Source organism: Nuphar pumila, chromosome 3 (assembly GCF_984573655.1).
Source record: "Nuphar pumila chromosome 3, dmNupPumi1.hap1.1, whole genome shotgun sequence".
Classification (NCBI taxonomy): Eukaryota; Viridiplantae; Streptophyta; class Magnoliopsida; order Nymphaeales; family Nymphaeaceae; genus Nuphar; species Nuphar pumila.
The window spans coordinates 43,214,169-43,230,304 of NC_143251.1; positions in this window are offsets into that span (position 1 = coordinate 43,214,169).

Genomic DNA, 16,136 nt, shown 5'->3' on the forward strand with positions numbered 1-16,136 from the left:
ATGTGAATGTCTACTTTGATAATAATGATAGAAAAACAGTAAAAATGGTAAAATTCATAAATAACATGTGTGCTTAATTAACAAATTAAACTAAGATTAGAAGCTTAGAGTTCACTACAGTTGTAACGATAATGTCTAATTTATAAATGAAAACTTAGTTATAGACTCACTCCCTTTCTTGGTTACAACTATAGGTTCAGGGACTTCTACCAACCAAATGAATTGACTTTGGACTTAGACTCGGCTACTATTAGACTTCTTAGCACTTAGAGTTTATTCATCTAGCATTTTTTTTATTTTGCTTATATAATTTGGATACTTTTATTTGGGATGATAATTATTGTTGATGATGGATGTATGAACTTTATAAACATTATGAAAAAAAAATTGGCATGATTTTTTATGTTGTTTTAAAAAATTTTATTTAAGAACTAACATCCATGAACCCTGGCTCGAGAGGCTCTTGTTTGGGTTGTTACAAAAGTACTTGTTGAGAGCAAAACATCCATAACAACACCGCAATTTCTCCTTAACTGTAATAAAAAAAATAATAGTACAAACTATTGGTTCTATAGTCCTAGCCCCTAAATGCAAAAGAAAAAGTCAAGTCCCTCACCAAATCTTGGGCGTCGTTTAGAACTAGTCAGTTTTTTGCAATGTATCCAATCTCACTCTCATTTGGCAAAATCTGTGTGCGGAGAATAAAGTGGGGATTGGGTAATCTTTGATAACCAGAATAATTTCTTAACTAATTTTTACCAATCATTTGGTGGATGTGCTAGTGGATGATGTCTTTTGCAAAATGGTCCTTGTAATCATTTTACTTATTTTCAATGGATACCGTAAGAGAAGACCGTCGGTTGTTAACCTCAAGGACCTTTTTGCAAGAGTTAATAAAAAGCCAGCCTTGCAAAAAACTAAGGCAAGGACTAATTTGTAATTTTTTGATTAGGTGGAGACCATTTTGTAAAAGCCTTAAATTTGGATCTTTATTCAATAAACTCTCTCTCTCACACACACATTATATATATATATATATATATATATATATATATATATATATATATATATATATAATGGACACATTGATGAATGAAACATGCTAATGAATTTTCAATGTTTTTTTTTTAATTTTTGACTTTACATGTGACATGGTCAAAATTTCAAACCTAATTAAAATGTGATTTATACAAACATGATATATAATTGTGTTTAACATTACATGAATTAAACTTTATTAAAATAATTAAAACTTTTTTAAAATATTTTTTTTAAAAAATGCATGATTTTTTTTTTTGCATTGTAAGTCTTGAACTTGAAAGGAATGAAAAAGTCAAACACCCTCCCCAAAAATGTCATTATTTGTTAGATATTTTTACAAGTTTTATTTTTATACTTACATTGAGAAACCGCCCGAGAATGATAGACCTACCTAAGGTCACTGTCCTGACAGCATAAAACTCAGTTGGTTCACCCCTTGCTCCTAAGGAGCTGCCATGCTTCAGGTTGCGCATGGGTGACACCATTGGGATTTGAGCCTAGACCACCGGCTTAGTGGCCTAGGTCTCATCTCAGTATGCCAAACCTTCTTTAAGGTAATATTTGTATAAGTTCATTTAATATTAAACACAACTAATTTAATATTAGATTAACCCTATACACTCATATTTAAGAAATCCATCAAAGGAGGAGTGTGAGAGTTCCAACGTCCAACATCCTCCATTGGAGGGTGATAAGAAGTACACGCTTCTCACAACCCTGGTCTTCACCTAAGGCTGTCATGGTTAAGCATGGTGAGACAGTTCGTTTGGAGATCGCCCCCAAACGTCAGGATGAAATGATGGTTCCGTTCAAACTGACTGTTTTGGTTGGTTTTTCAGGGGAGGCTACCTTCTCACTCATGTGAGCATATTGTTGCCGCTAAAACCTTCACGCTCCAGTTTTCAGCCCATTGCTGGTAAGATGGCAAAATTCTAATGCACTTGTCATTTGGATTTTCTTTCTATGGTGGCCATACATCTGCAGCTGGATCATTTTTTCCATTCAGTTATTATGCTAGTTGGTGTGTTTAATCTGAATTTATTGAATAAATTCTGGCTTAGCAATGTTACAATACAGGTGCATTTTATGCATTATATCAGAATCAGTGGAGAAGGCCCACGTGAGGGGCTTGAGTCCACAATGTGTAAAAAGCTTGTTCAGATTTCAAGATGAAAAAAGAAAATATGTAATTAGCCCCATCTTGAGACCCAATGGTTTCAAACTATTGGTTTCAAAGAGAGTCTATTCAGGATAGTTATCGATCCTCACAACCACTTTTGGGCATCTGCTGGAACCATCACTCAGCAATACCTGCTATGATCCACTTCATGAAAACACAGCTTTAAGTGTTGACGTTTGAGAGGAATTGAAGACCTTGGACTAGGGACAGATACAAGGTGTTGGCCCTATATACCCTTACTGCCTATATTGTTGTAGTTTCTATAAACACACCTCTGTTCAACTACACTTACACCACCTTCATTTTTGGGCATATTACATTCATCACAGCATTTAGTGCAAGTTCCCTGCATTTCTGTTTCCTTTTCATCATTTACAATTTTTCGTGATTTCTTCTTCACGATTATTCTTGTAACTCGTTTCATTTATTTTCCCTGCTTAATTTCTAGAGGAATATTTAATTAGTTTAACAGGATGTTCTCTTATATATATATATATGCGTACATATATGTATACATGTTTTTCAATTCACGGTTGATGTGCATTTTATCATTTGTTTTGAGTTAGTCTCAATCATCCTGCAAACCCGGATTTACATTTTCATAACTTGTATAGACCTTCTTGCAATTTTAATCACCTGTATAGATCAATGTTGTGTTAATGAAATTAGTTGGTTTTATTCTATGATATCTGTTGTGTACAATCAATTCACAAGAAGTAAGTGGTTGAATGCTTATATGCAAAAACTCATTTTCAAATAGTGGCTGTGTTAAAATCAAACCAAGAACTCTGTGGTGTGGATCCAATCCATGGGAACCCTGTTGGAGTATGATACCCTGAAGTTGTCACCAATGTTGACTCTAATTACCTGTGCCTTTAGCCAGTCTATGGCCACACCATCAGTCCCGGCAATGGTTGAGATACTGGCATCCAAAGATGTCATTCTGGTTCAAGCCTGTGAAGGCCATGAGGGTCTAAATTCTTTTTTTTCTGAGATTACACTCTGGTTCATGTTTGTGTATGATTTTATATACCCATTTTGCATTAGTTGTGCCTATCTTTGCATCAACTCACTGCTATATACATTATTGTATCACAAATCATCTATTGCATTTTAATGTAGGGCCCATATCCCATCATCATAATCCCATGTATAGGTACAGAGGTTATACACCTTCTCCTGTAGTCTTGCGACCCCACTTCCTGTTGTACCCACCATGGCACTGCACAACAGTCATTTCCAATATACCATTGTTGCAGTTACAGCAATACCCATCACCCATTACATGCACTCACTCACTCTCTTCCCCTGCATTCATTCAATCCGCTGCAGCCCCCATGACTACTGTGATCTCCTATATGTTCATAACATAGCAGCTAAGTCATTGTTGTATCTGTCACAGGCATTGCCTCACTTCCCAACCCACAGAGAAATGTAGAAAATGTAGTTTTATAATTATATTCAGCTACTCTATATATTTCTCTCATTATCACATCCACATTCTGCAGTATATATTGAAATTACATTAGGTTGGTGTTTGTATTTCTGCAGAACCCATTCCCTCATTTTCTGCATTCATATGGATATTAACTTGAATCAATGTCATGCTTTCTGCTATTCCAACTCATCACTGCACTTTCATTTTCAGCAATATATATATATATATATATATATATATATATATATATATATATATATATATATATACATACACCTTGGCAAAGATAAATCAATTCATATTGTACCTAAGCCAGGAATGTGCATCCCTTTATTAGGTACAAGCATTTCATTTAGAATGTCCCTCTTCATTAATAATAAGCATGTCATAGAAGGTATATGTAATTTTTCCTTTTGTGAGCATATCACTTGTAATATATATATATATATATATATATATATGTGTGTGTGTGTGTGTGTGTGTGTGTGTGTGTGTGTAGTTGAGCATTTCATTTAGGATATACATTTCTTATTTAACATGGGCATTTTAGCATAAACATGCCATTTTTTCATTTTCCTTTATGTTTTGTAATTTTGCATTTTGCTAATCCTGTTCTACAGAAAATGTAAATGTTATTTCCTTTCTTAGCTTAGAAATTGTAAATTTCAAATTCCGAGTTATAATAGCTAGATGATAATGAAAAATTTACATTTCCTATTTTAGATAGAATGAATGAGCATTGTAAATATCATAAATTGCTTATTTCCATGTTTTTTGCCTTTATTTCTCAAAATCTCACAATGGTGAAACACGAATGGCATGTGCACCATTTCGTAAGAGGTAATTAATCCTAAGTTGATGATTTACATCAATGGCTATAGTCAGGATGTGAACAAAACTTAGTATTTTTATCTTTTATAAAATAACACTGGATCCTTTTCAAAATTCATCATATTTTCTTTAAATATTTTCCTCTTTTATCAGAGTTTGGTCTAAAATTGACTCAATATATATATATATATATATATATCAATGGCCACAGTCAGAATATATTGAGAGTTAATTTCATTCTAAACTCTATAAAAGCACCAAAATATGTTTGATTCTTCACTTGAATTTAAATGTGATTATTATATAATACATTCAATGACCATAGTCAGGGATGTATTATATCTTTAACCTCATTCTTAATTCATTTAAAGAATGAAATATGATTTTCAAATCCAATTTCAAAATTATTTAAATTCATTCATCATTTAGGATAGAATTGCATCATATTTTCAAAAATTCTTTTAAAAAACCCAAGTGATTTTGAACATCTTTCTTCAAATTTCTATTTCAAATTCCAATTATATCTCAATTTCAAAGTCCAATTTGACTTTGGAATTTCAAAATCATTTTATATTCAAAACTCCAAAATTTCAATTCAATTCAAAATTCAACTTCAAAGTTCAATTTAACTTTGAAGTTTCTGATTCATTCTCAAAATCAAAATCATCTTCTTATCTTCAAATTCAAAAATCACAGTTTAAGATTGATTCTGAATCTCAATTTGATCCTTCTTAAATTTTAAATTCAATCTGGGTTTTCAAAACCCAGATCCATCTTCGAAAGTCCCATTTGGACTTTCAAAATCCAAATCCAAAGTTAGATCCTAAACTTGGATCCAGATTTCCAAGTGTAATTTCCACTGTTGGATCTCAGACTTCAGATCCAAAATCCATTCTAGGATCCAGAGTCCAACTTCACCTTGGATCTCAGATTTTGGATCCAAATTTCATTCTAGAATCCAGAATTCAATTCCATCTCGGATCTCAGACTTCAGATCCGAACTCCATTCCAAACTTTGGATCCAATTCCATCCTGGATCTCAGATTTCAGATCCAATTCTCCTTTAGGATTCCAAATCCAAAATTCAGTTTCATCTTGGATCTCAATTCTATTTGGGGTCCAAACTTTGGATTCAAATTCCATTCTGAACTCCAAATTTCAAATCAAATTCTATTTCCAACTTTCAAATTCAATTCCATTTTTCATTCCGGATTTCAAAATCCAAGTTTATCTTGATTCCCAAAAATTCCAAAAAATAATTCTATTTCTCAATTTTATTTATATTTCCCAAATTTCATTCTGATTTTAAACTTCAAAGTTAGAATTCAATTCCATTCCAAATTTTCATCCAGGTTCAAAATTCTAGTTCAAAGTCCATTTATGACTTTAAAATTTCTTTTCTTCTCCTTTTATCTCAGCTTCAAAATCATTTCTCTCAAGATCCAGATTTATTTTCCCAAGCTCTGATTATTCAAAAAACTTAGAACTTTAAATCTTAAAGTTCTAAGTTAGAAACCATTTCTTCACTCTATTCATCAGAAACACTTGGAGATTTCCAAATCATTTTTTTGAAAAGAGCATACATCCTTGCATTGCACAAACATTATTCTTTGTTCATTTAGACTTAGGATAAATTCTTAGGTAATATTAAAGGCAAAGCAAAAGGCATGAATTCGACCCTTGGTTCGATTACCCCTGGTAAAGGCGCCAGGAACGGTTGAACCTCGTACCGACGAGCGAATCCTGTCTCCCAGTTTTCCCGCAAATATTTCAAAACGGAGGCAAGTTATTTTCTTAAATATTTTCAAAATTAAAGTCAAGTGAGACCCCGCAAAAGAATTCATCTTCCTCCTCTTTCTTTTCTTTTCTCTTCTCTCTTTCTTTTTGTCTTTTATTTTCTCTCTTCAAAAAGGAGGAAATAGAGGTTGGAAAGGAAAAGAGAAGGAAGAGAGAGAATATTACGAGAGGAAAGATTTTGCGATGATCACACATCACAGCTTCTTCTTCTTCTTTTTTCTCGTCTGCCTTCTCTTTCTTCTACTTTTTCTTCTTTTTCTTCTTGTTCCTTGTATTTTTCTTTCTTCTTTTTTCTTCTATGTTCCTTCTATCTGTGCTTGATAGATAGGGTCGGCGGGGTGATGCCGGTGACCATCTATTTTATATATTCCTACTGTCGCAGCCTACATTGTTCGAATACCACACTGCTCAACTGGAAAAATATTTGCCTTACCTGCGCTATACTTCGTGACAAATACGTAGGATGTGTGCTAACAATTTTCTCGAGCTCGTTTGCTTATAGAGGACGTATCCTCAGTATAGAAGGATGTAATGAAGAACGATATGATGAACACGGTGAGTGCCTAAGCATTGGTTTGTGAAGCATATTCTCTAGAGTGCTCTCTAGAGCTCTTGCTAGCTGGAATATGAACTCTGTGCCAGGAGAGATAACATTGGAGGATCTCCGAAAACAAAGAATATGCAACACTCTGAGAGCAAAGCATGTTCAACTGAGGATGAACTCTGTGATGAGCTTTGCCTATGTGAACGATATATCATATAATATTTGCAAATTGATAACAATGCAACAATTTGTCCTATCAAGATTTGTTTTGACGAGCTTGGTCAATGTTTTGTATTTGCCTATCACGATTTACACAATGACACATAAAAGACTAAAAAGAGTTTTCATATGAAATCCACACGAGAAGTGCTATCATGATTTGACTGCTACTGACATGAGCATTGATTAGTTTTGTATACATGTAAATGAAATCACATTTATTAATTTAAATAATACAGAGTGCAATTTAGTGGTTTGCGCTTTTTGAAATCTGGCGTAATTATTTGAAAAATGGCGGAGGGTGAAACAACGTTTCCTTTATTTATGAATGACACGTCACTCATCTTCTAGATGGTGGGGTTCGCTTTGCTTCGTGAACAAGGAACCGACAAACCGACTTATCCATCATAAACGACGTGTTCGTGAATCGAATATATAACCTGCTTGGATAGTAGCAGGGTGTAGGTTCCAGGAATTAGGGTTTGGATAGTAGGGTTTAGGTTTTGAGTTTAGGGTTTAGGTTTTAGGTATTAGTGTTTAGGTTTTAGATAGTATACATTTATGGCCTTCGTAGTATGGTTTAGTAATATAGTTTGTACCGTTCACCCTTCTTAAATGATAGAAGTCAACATTGGTAAGAGATGTTTGTTGTTCATAAATCGTTGTATTGCTCAACCTCCGTGAATTAAAATTGCAAAATAGATTTGCGATGTATGCAGTCAACAAATGCTTGTAATGTTTGCCATTCGTAAATGATAATAGTCCACATCTATAAGATTTGTTTGTTGTTCAGAAATCGTTGTGTTGCTCAACCTCCGTGAATGAAAATCGCAAAATAGTTTTGCTATGTTTGCGGTCGACAGAGGCTTGTAATGTTCGCCCTTTGTAAACGATAATAGTCCACATCGATAAGAAATGTTTGCTGCTGGCAAATCGTTGTTTTGTATTTACATAATTTGTATACATAGACTTACAATTTTTTTATACATAATTGTGTTGGAGATTAGATAAAATATGAAATAAGTCAGGACAGATACCACAATTATGACGAAGCTGGTTATACGATCGATTCACGAACACATCGTTTATGAAGGAATCGTTGGTTTGTTGTTCCTTATTCACAAAGAAAAGTGAAACACACCATCTATAACATGTGTGATGTGTCATTCATATATAAAGGAAACGTCCTATCGCCCTATGTCAGTTTTTAAATAATTACGCCAGTTTTCAAATAATTATGTCACTTTTCAAAAAGAGCGAGCAAATAAATTGCACTCCGCATTAATGAAATTAATAAATGTCATTTCATATAGCTGTATACAAAACTAATCAAAGCGATAGGACATAGGTGTTCAAATCACGATAGCACATCTCGTGTGGATTTGATTATAGAACTCTTTTTGGTCTTTTATATGTCATTCTTTAAATCGGGATAGGAAAATCCATAACTTCGTCCAAACTCGTCCCAACAAATCGCGTTAGGTCAAGATTAGGGATTTAGACCACGACAATGGGTCGGGTCACTCCCCCAACTAAACCCATCACACAAAATGAGACATTGTTCAGACTACATAACTAGCTTTGATAATTGCGATTTTAATTCATGGAGGTTGAGCAATACAACGATTTCTAAGCAACAAACATCTCTTCTCGCTCTGCACTATTTTCATTTATGATGGGCGAACATTACATTGCCTTGTCGACAACATAAATCAGAAATTTAATTTTGCGATTTTTATTCACGGAGGTTCAGCAATACAAAGATTTCTAAGGAATAAACATTTCTTATCGATAATTACTTATCATTTTGTCAGGGTGAACATTACAAGCCTTTGTTGACCGCATACATCGCAAATCTATTTTCGCGATTTTCATTCACGGAGTGTGAGCTATACAACGATTTCAAAACAACAAACAACTCTTATCGTTGTGCAATATTTTTATTTACGAAAGAGGAACATTACTAGCCTTTGTTCACCGCATACATCGCAAATCTACTTTTTGCGATTTTCAATCACAGAGGTTGAGCAATACCACGATTTCTGAACAACAAACATCTTTTATCGCTTATAATATTTTCATTTATGAAGGGCGAACATTACAAATATTTGTTCACCGCAAACATTGATAATCCAGACCACAATTTTAATTTACGTAGATGAAGCATTACAACGATTTACAAGCGTGTTTAGTAAAGTTCAATTTTTATTTCAACTGAGAGCGATTTACATAATTTCTATACAGTCTTACAAAATTTGCCTATGCAAATTGGTATAGACAGTCTCCAAAATCTGTTAGAAATCTATTTACATCATATTAATCCTGGCTGGATCGTGTCGTTCGTTTCCTTGTAAGTAGTCTTGTTGGATGATTATTTTTGTCTTCCGAATTTCTAAACTCAGTCAAATTTCGGCATAGTTCGTTGCGGAATCCCGGTATATTTTTCTGCAACAAAAAATGTAATGTGAAACCAATATATAAACGGAGTCTCTAATAACAGAGGATACAAACATCATACTTGGTAGAAACAAGGTTCTCGTCCATTGTATATTGCTTCAATATACTTCATTACAATTACACCACAATCGACCTCATTACTTTGTAAATGAGCATGGTCAGCACAGAGCAAGATCCACTCACAAATGTTGACACCCAAAACGTCATTTAGGAATCCTGCCTGTGGTTAATGAAGAATATAGTAAAATCTGGGCTACCGCAAAAGATACGATACACCTATGGATAAAAGCTTACCAAATGCATAGCGTCACGCTGTACACCACTGTGAAAGTCCAATGAGTTGTAGCACCATAGTTGTTTTTCCCGTAATTTCATCACGTATAAGACCCAATGCTCAGGAATTTGCCAGAGTGTAGGAAGCAAAATCCGCTAATGGATACAATATTTTATAAATTGATAGACAAATCGTGATAGGAATGTTAGGCCTAAACCTTGGACAAGAGGTTTGTTCACTTACCTTTTCACTCGTCCAAAAGTCTTCGCAGTGATCATCGTTATTCAAACATGGTAGTGCATCTTCAAATCCAATGGTATATAGCTTTTGGCGGGTGTATGTCTGTTGAACGAAATAGTGATAATAGTAAGGTTTAACCACCAAGAAACATGAGTAAATCATAAAAGCAAATAAAACAATAACAGAACAAATATACCATGAAATAAGGGGCGACGATGCATATAGTATTGCTTGTTGCGTTGCTTTGAATATAATTGATGAAATTGGATATTGTTTGCTTGCAAAAATTTATGAACTTGTTAACATATAAACCGATGACATAGAAACTGATAGTGGTTACATATGTACAAAATTACTGATAGTGTTCCCTTCTACAAATTGATCTTGCATTCGATTGATGTTCTCTTCCAACTCTTTAGAGCGTTGTCACCCACCCTTTTTTGTGGATGTGCCACTAATATGAGCAAAGTATTCAGTATTCGAAATTGTAATTGTTTTCTATAGTACACAACACAAATCAAATATACGACATAAAAAGGCAAATGTTGCCTAAACCAGTCACGAGGTTCAGAAAATATACATCTGAATCGCTATTGCTGGTCTTGTAGCTCTGGTGGTCTTCTTCTTCATCAACGTTGACTGTCTATCTATCGTCGTCTTCTTAGGCGCCATCCCTAGACATATTGCTCTCATCGTCTACTACGTAGATATCGATGTCTCCTTTGCGATGAAGCAATGTTCTTTTCACGGACACAAAATCCTAAAGGAAAGCTAATGGATAGCCTGCCGAACTGCTTCGACGTGTCAGTCATATATAAAGAAAACGTCGTTTCACATACCGCCCGTTTTAAAAAACCGTGCACAAATTTATTGATTGCACTCAAAATAAATAAAAAAATATTGTTTTGACTGCCTATTATAACACTAGTTAGGTGGGAGATTGACCCGACCCGACCTGAACCGTTGTCCAGGTCTAAATCCCTAATCTATTTAACATCTCTTCCTCTTTCTTTTCTGCGGCAGAGCAACTTGTTCTTCTTTTTTCTCTTACGACCTCGTCTTCTTCTTCTTTTCCCTATTTATTCTTCCATGTTTTTTTCTTTCTTCTTTGTTCTTTTGTGTTGCTTTTACATTTGCTTGATGGATGGTGTTTGATCATGATTTCATATTTGTTTCATGCTGTGCTGAAAGATCTGTATAATCTTTGATGATGATTATAGTGGTTATCTTCTGTGGATACATCAATATATTCATGACACATACAACTGTAGTGTATTTGTCGTGAAGTATATTGAAGCTTATGCAGTATATAACAACCATAATCATCCTCAATCTTTGCCGCCATACCGAAAAAAGCACAGATATTCTGCATGATAGACAGGTGGGTGTTGATGACCTTCTGTTTGATCTATTCCTACTGTCGTACTCTCAATCGTTCGCATACCATACTTTTCAGTTGGAAAAATATCTGCCTAAACTTCGATGTACTTCATGACAAATAATGCTAGTCTTTCGGGTTGCATCTTCTCTGCCATTTGGGATCCATACCTTTATCTACTGCCAATATTCATCATGTAAAAAAAACTGCAAACAGATAAGGACCTCCATTGGTAGATAGATTTGCCTGTGATCGTTCCCAGTGACTAGCATAGGCAAACGAATAAGGACCTCCATACTTTTTTTATTGATGTTGACTTTTATCATTTACGAAGGCCAAATATTACAATCCATTGTTAACCACATGAATTGCAAACCTATTTCGCGATTTGCATTTACGGAGGATCAACGAAAGAGTGATTTCTGAGCAACAAACATATCTTATCGTTGTTGACTTTTATTGTAACGCCCCAACAATTTGGACGTGAAATTTTGGATATTTTTTTTTGAATTAGCGGAAGTGACAAGTCCAAGTGTCGGGCGAGTTACAGGGTAAGACAGAGAAGTACTGAAATCATTCTATTCATTAATTCAAGCATTAAGTGCATCTCATAAATGAAAATACAATTCTAACTTCTCAGAGTCTAAACAGAAATACTGAAAAACTGAGATCTCTTGACTACTTCCATATGCGACACTCACGATGCTTCATTTACTCGCTACCTAAAAAAGATTTAAAGCAGAAGGGTCAAACTCTCCTGTCTGCGTAAGAAGTATTATATTCATATGTAGTGCTCAGTGTCCCATGTAGAAATATGTGCAACAGTTTAATTTTAGAGCTAGCATGTAATTTGTGTTATTGTAAGGAAGTAAGCATGCTTTCTACATCACTATACAATAGAGAAGATAAACAGGGCTATAGCTAAGTTTATTCATACCAGCATGAGCTTATTTCTATCATTTCTATAGATTTTATGTCAATAATTTGCACAATTTCTCAAGAACAAGTTTATAGACCAATTCAATTCCTTTTTGTATTTATCTTACTCTTACCCTGTGGGCACGCACATGCATAGACATCGTAGTGGGCCGAGACCATACGGTGAGACACCTAGCTCTCATGAAAAATACGAGCGTCCATGAAGCTTGTACCACCTACCCTCTCCAAGGTAAACCATGGGTCCGGTAACATATACCGTCTTTCAGGTATACCCAGAGCCTAGAGAATCCGGTAACATATACTGTCTTTCAGGTATACTCAGAGTCTCACAAACTTTATGATTATGCATATATTTTTACTATTCATTTATTCTCTTGTGTGAGCCATCACACCACAAGGGATTTCCAAAATCTCGAACCCATGTTTGGGTTCAAGCACATGATATGCATATTACCATTTGGGGCATCTCAAAAGCACTGCCCAGTTCTGTATATTTCTCATAACTTGGCTCGACTTGGAGCCCATATTTGAACATTCATTTTCTGATCTATGCGTACGCATTTGTACCTACAAACAAAGACATGCTCACGACAAGCTTTGTTTATCTTGAATGTGCACACATTTTTTTTTCTTTGTGTGCACTTTTATTGAGGTCACATAGACTTTAAACACCGCATCGGGTTGTAACATAACCGTCGGCATCCAGCCAGAAGCAACAACAGTGGCTTCCTGTTTCAGCCATATGATGACAAGGCTAGCATCAACAAAGGCAAATGATCTGCGGTTTCGTTTCAGCCAAACACCGCCCATCGGTCAGATGAGCCAAGGTAACATGCATCCCATTGGATCATGTTAAACCACTTTATATATACATTTTTATTTTCCAAGGGTCGGATTCTTTACAAACTGTCAGCCACTAACATTTCAGAAATTTCTAATAGGTTGATAACGTCTAGAATGGTTTTGACATTTCAGTGAAAATATCCCAACACATTTTTTTTCCTTAGCTATTGTTTAGGACACACACACACCCTGCTCATGGTATAAGAATACACCCCAGCAAGCAATGTACGTAGTGTATTGGCTTCTTTACACTATGTCCTACACCTATATATATATATATATTGACAGATCATGTGCATGTACTAGCCTTAGCAACCAAATATCGTGTCATGACTTGCATACCATATAAAGAAATAATACTACAACCATGTAAAACAATGTTTGTACATCATAAACTATGTGTTCAAGATCTCATATTTAGGCATAATAACCTTACACATGATCCTGACCTATCCTTACCATATTTTTGTAGGCCTGGTATACTCAACTAAATGTCTTAACGTTACATGACATGAATAAACTAGTTAATTTGGTTGCGCATGGTCCTCATTCCAGATTTTTGTTTTATCATTCAACACTCATATAGCGGTGTAACCTCATCTAATGGGGTAACCACCACACTTAGCATCTAATACATGAAATGAACAATGAGCAAGAAGGCATAAACAACATGGACTACTCATGAGTAGTTGGTACGGGTAAACCACCCTCAACGTCAATCACACATGCCATGTGGTTGGCGTTTCAAGTAGTTTACCTTCAGATCTGCGACTCACGAGGGAGTGCAGTGCTATATATAGATAACATGCACTTTAGTCTGCATTATCAAGATTGCCCACTTTTTCTATGAAATTTGGTCATACCAGCTCACAGTAGATGTACCTCTGCAACATCCTAGTTGGGATGAAAGCAAGTTGGATCCAATCAAACTTTTGACCCAAGTCATTGCACCAATAATCCAACCAATTGGGAGACCCTTCTTTCTTGAGACAGACTGTTGGTTGGGACACAAATGAGAAGAAAAAAAGAATCTAACAATTGGGTTTGTTTCCATATTCAGATCAGATTCGTCCATGTGGTCGGATCTTATCATATATTATTTTCATTTTTGTACTGCTAAGAATGATTTGGACTCAAACTGTGAGAATCAAACCATTTTGCATTTAGATATGGCATTGTTTCAAGCTCAGTACTTGATCATGCATAATTTTTACACAGAAATTCATATATTTTTCATGCATGATCATGTCAATAATTGCATAAAAAAATGCTTGTTTGCGAAGGTTTTCAAAGTTTTTATCAAATTTTAAATTGAGCAATGTGAACCCTTTCTGAGCCTTTTTGAGAAATTAAGTAAGTTTTTAGGAAATACTTTTAAAAAAATTAAGTTGTTTGAAATATTGGAAAAATATACAGGCTCTTTTTGAATTTTTTTTTCCAAAACCTAATTAAACTATTATAAAAAGGGAAGTTGAGAAGGAAGAGCCATCTTTTTCCACATGAGATTTCACGCCATCTCTCTCTCTCTCTCTCTCTCTCTCTCTCCACCAGCCCACCAATAGCCTCTTCTATTTTTCCAGCACAACAAGGCAGCGTGTTACTTTCATGGGAAGAGACCATTCTCTTCGCAACCACTCTAGCCGAGCCGCTCGGTAACTTCTTCTTCTGCTCCCCTCTCTTTTCACGTATTTGAGTTCAATTCATTATTGTCTTTGCTGAAAAAGAAAAGAAAAAAAAAGATATATCATAGGTTCTGCATTTTTTTGAGACTCAGCATTGTGGTTAAATTTTTTTGGTCCAGCGTTGTGTTTATTTTTTGTTGGTTCAACGTTTTATATTTGTTTCCCCGTCAATGCATGTTAATCCATTCAGTCGGTTCTGTGTGCATTATTTACTCATATCAGCGTTTTGTGTAGTTAATTAGCATCGTTGTTGGTTGCATATAGCATCAGCTCTTCAACATTCAGCATGTCATTTGCGTTTAATTTTAGTTTTTTTGGAGTTTAAGTCTATTCAGTCTTAACGTTATTAGTTTGCCTGTTTTATTGATCAACATAGTTTAGTATCTTGCTTGTTTTGCTTTCGGTTAAATTCAACTTGAATGATAGTTTTGGTTAATTAGATTTATTTTCAGCAATAGATCCAGTTGTCAGTCATTAGCGTGTTAGTATTGTGCATCTAATTCATTGTCCAGTTGTTTAGCATACAGTACTTCATTTTAGTGTCAGTAGTGTCTTTTAGTTTCTCTATTGCATTCAACATTCTTGTTAAGTTCAGCATCTTTCTATTTTAGACGTTGTGTTAAACATCGTTCAGCCACCACAACGTCATTGACGTTGTGTGGAGGTAGCTACGTGCAAGACAATAGGAGGTTGTGCGTGAACTCACGTCTAACTTAGTTGAGAGTCATGAATTAGGTACGCTTTGATTAATTTAGTTACCTAGATTCTTTGGGTATTTCAATAGATGTTGTTTACAAAATTAATGTTAGTACCCAGTAGAGTTGTTTAGAATTCAGTAGTTATATAGTCTTTTATAACTAATTAATCAATAAGGTAGTTAGATTAGTGGAGTCAATAGGTCAAGCTGATGTTTATAGAGGTTAGGTTGTTGAATTGTTTGGTGCAACACTGTCTTTTGCTGTTACATAGTATAGTAATTTTTATTTAGATTAGATTCTGTTTAAGAGTTAATTTAGAATACTTTTAATATCTGGTTTTTATGTACTCTTAACTATTTTAGTCAAATTAACATTAACTCATTCTTGTTTTTACGTTTCTTCATTGTATTTAATTAGAGTAAATAGTAGGAGTCAGTTGCATCGTTCTTTTTAGTTTATCATTAGCTAAGTCAGTTTCATGGTCATTTCAGGTTTGTTTTAGATTAGTGTTTTAAAGTCCAGTACAACATTAGTTAGTTAGTTAGTTTGTAATTTGTCTTTTAGTATCATTTGTT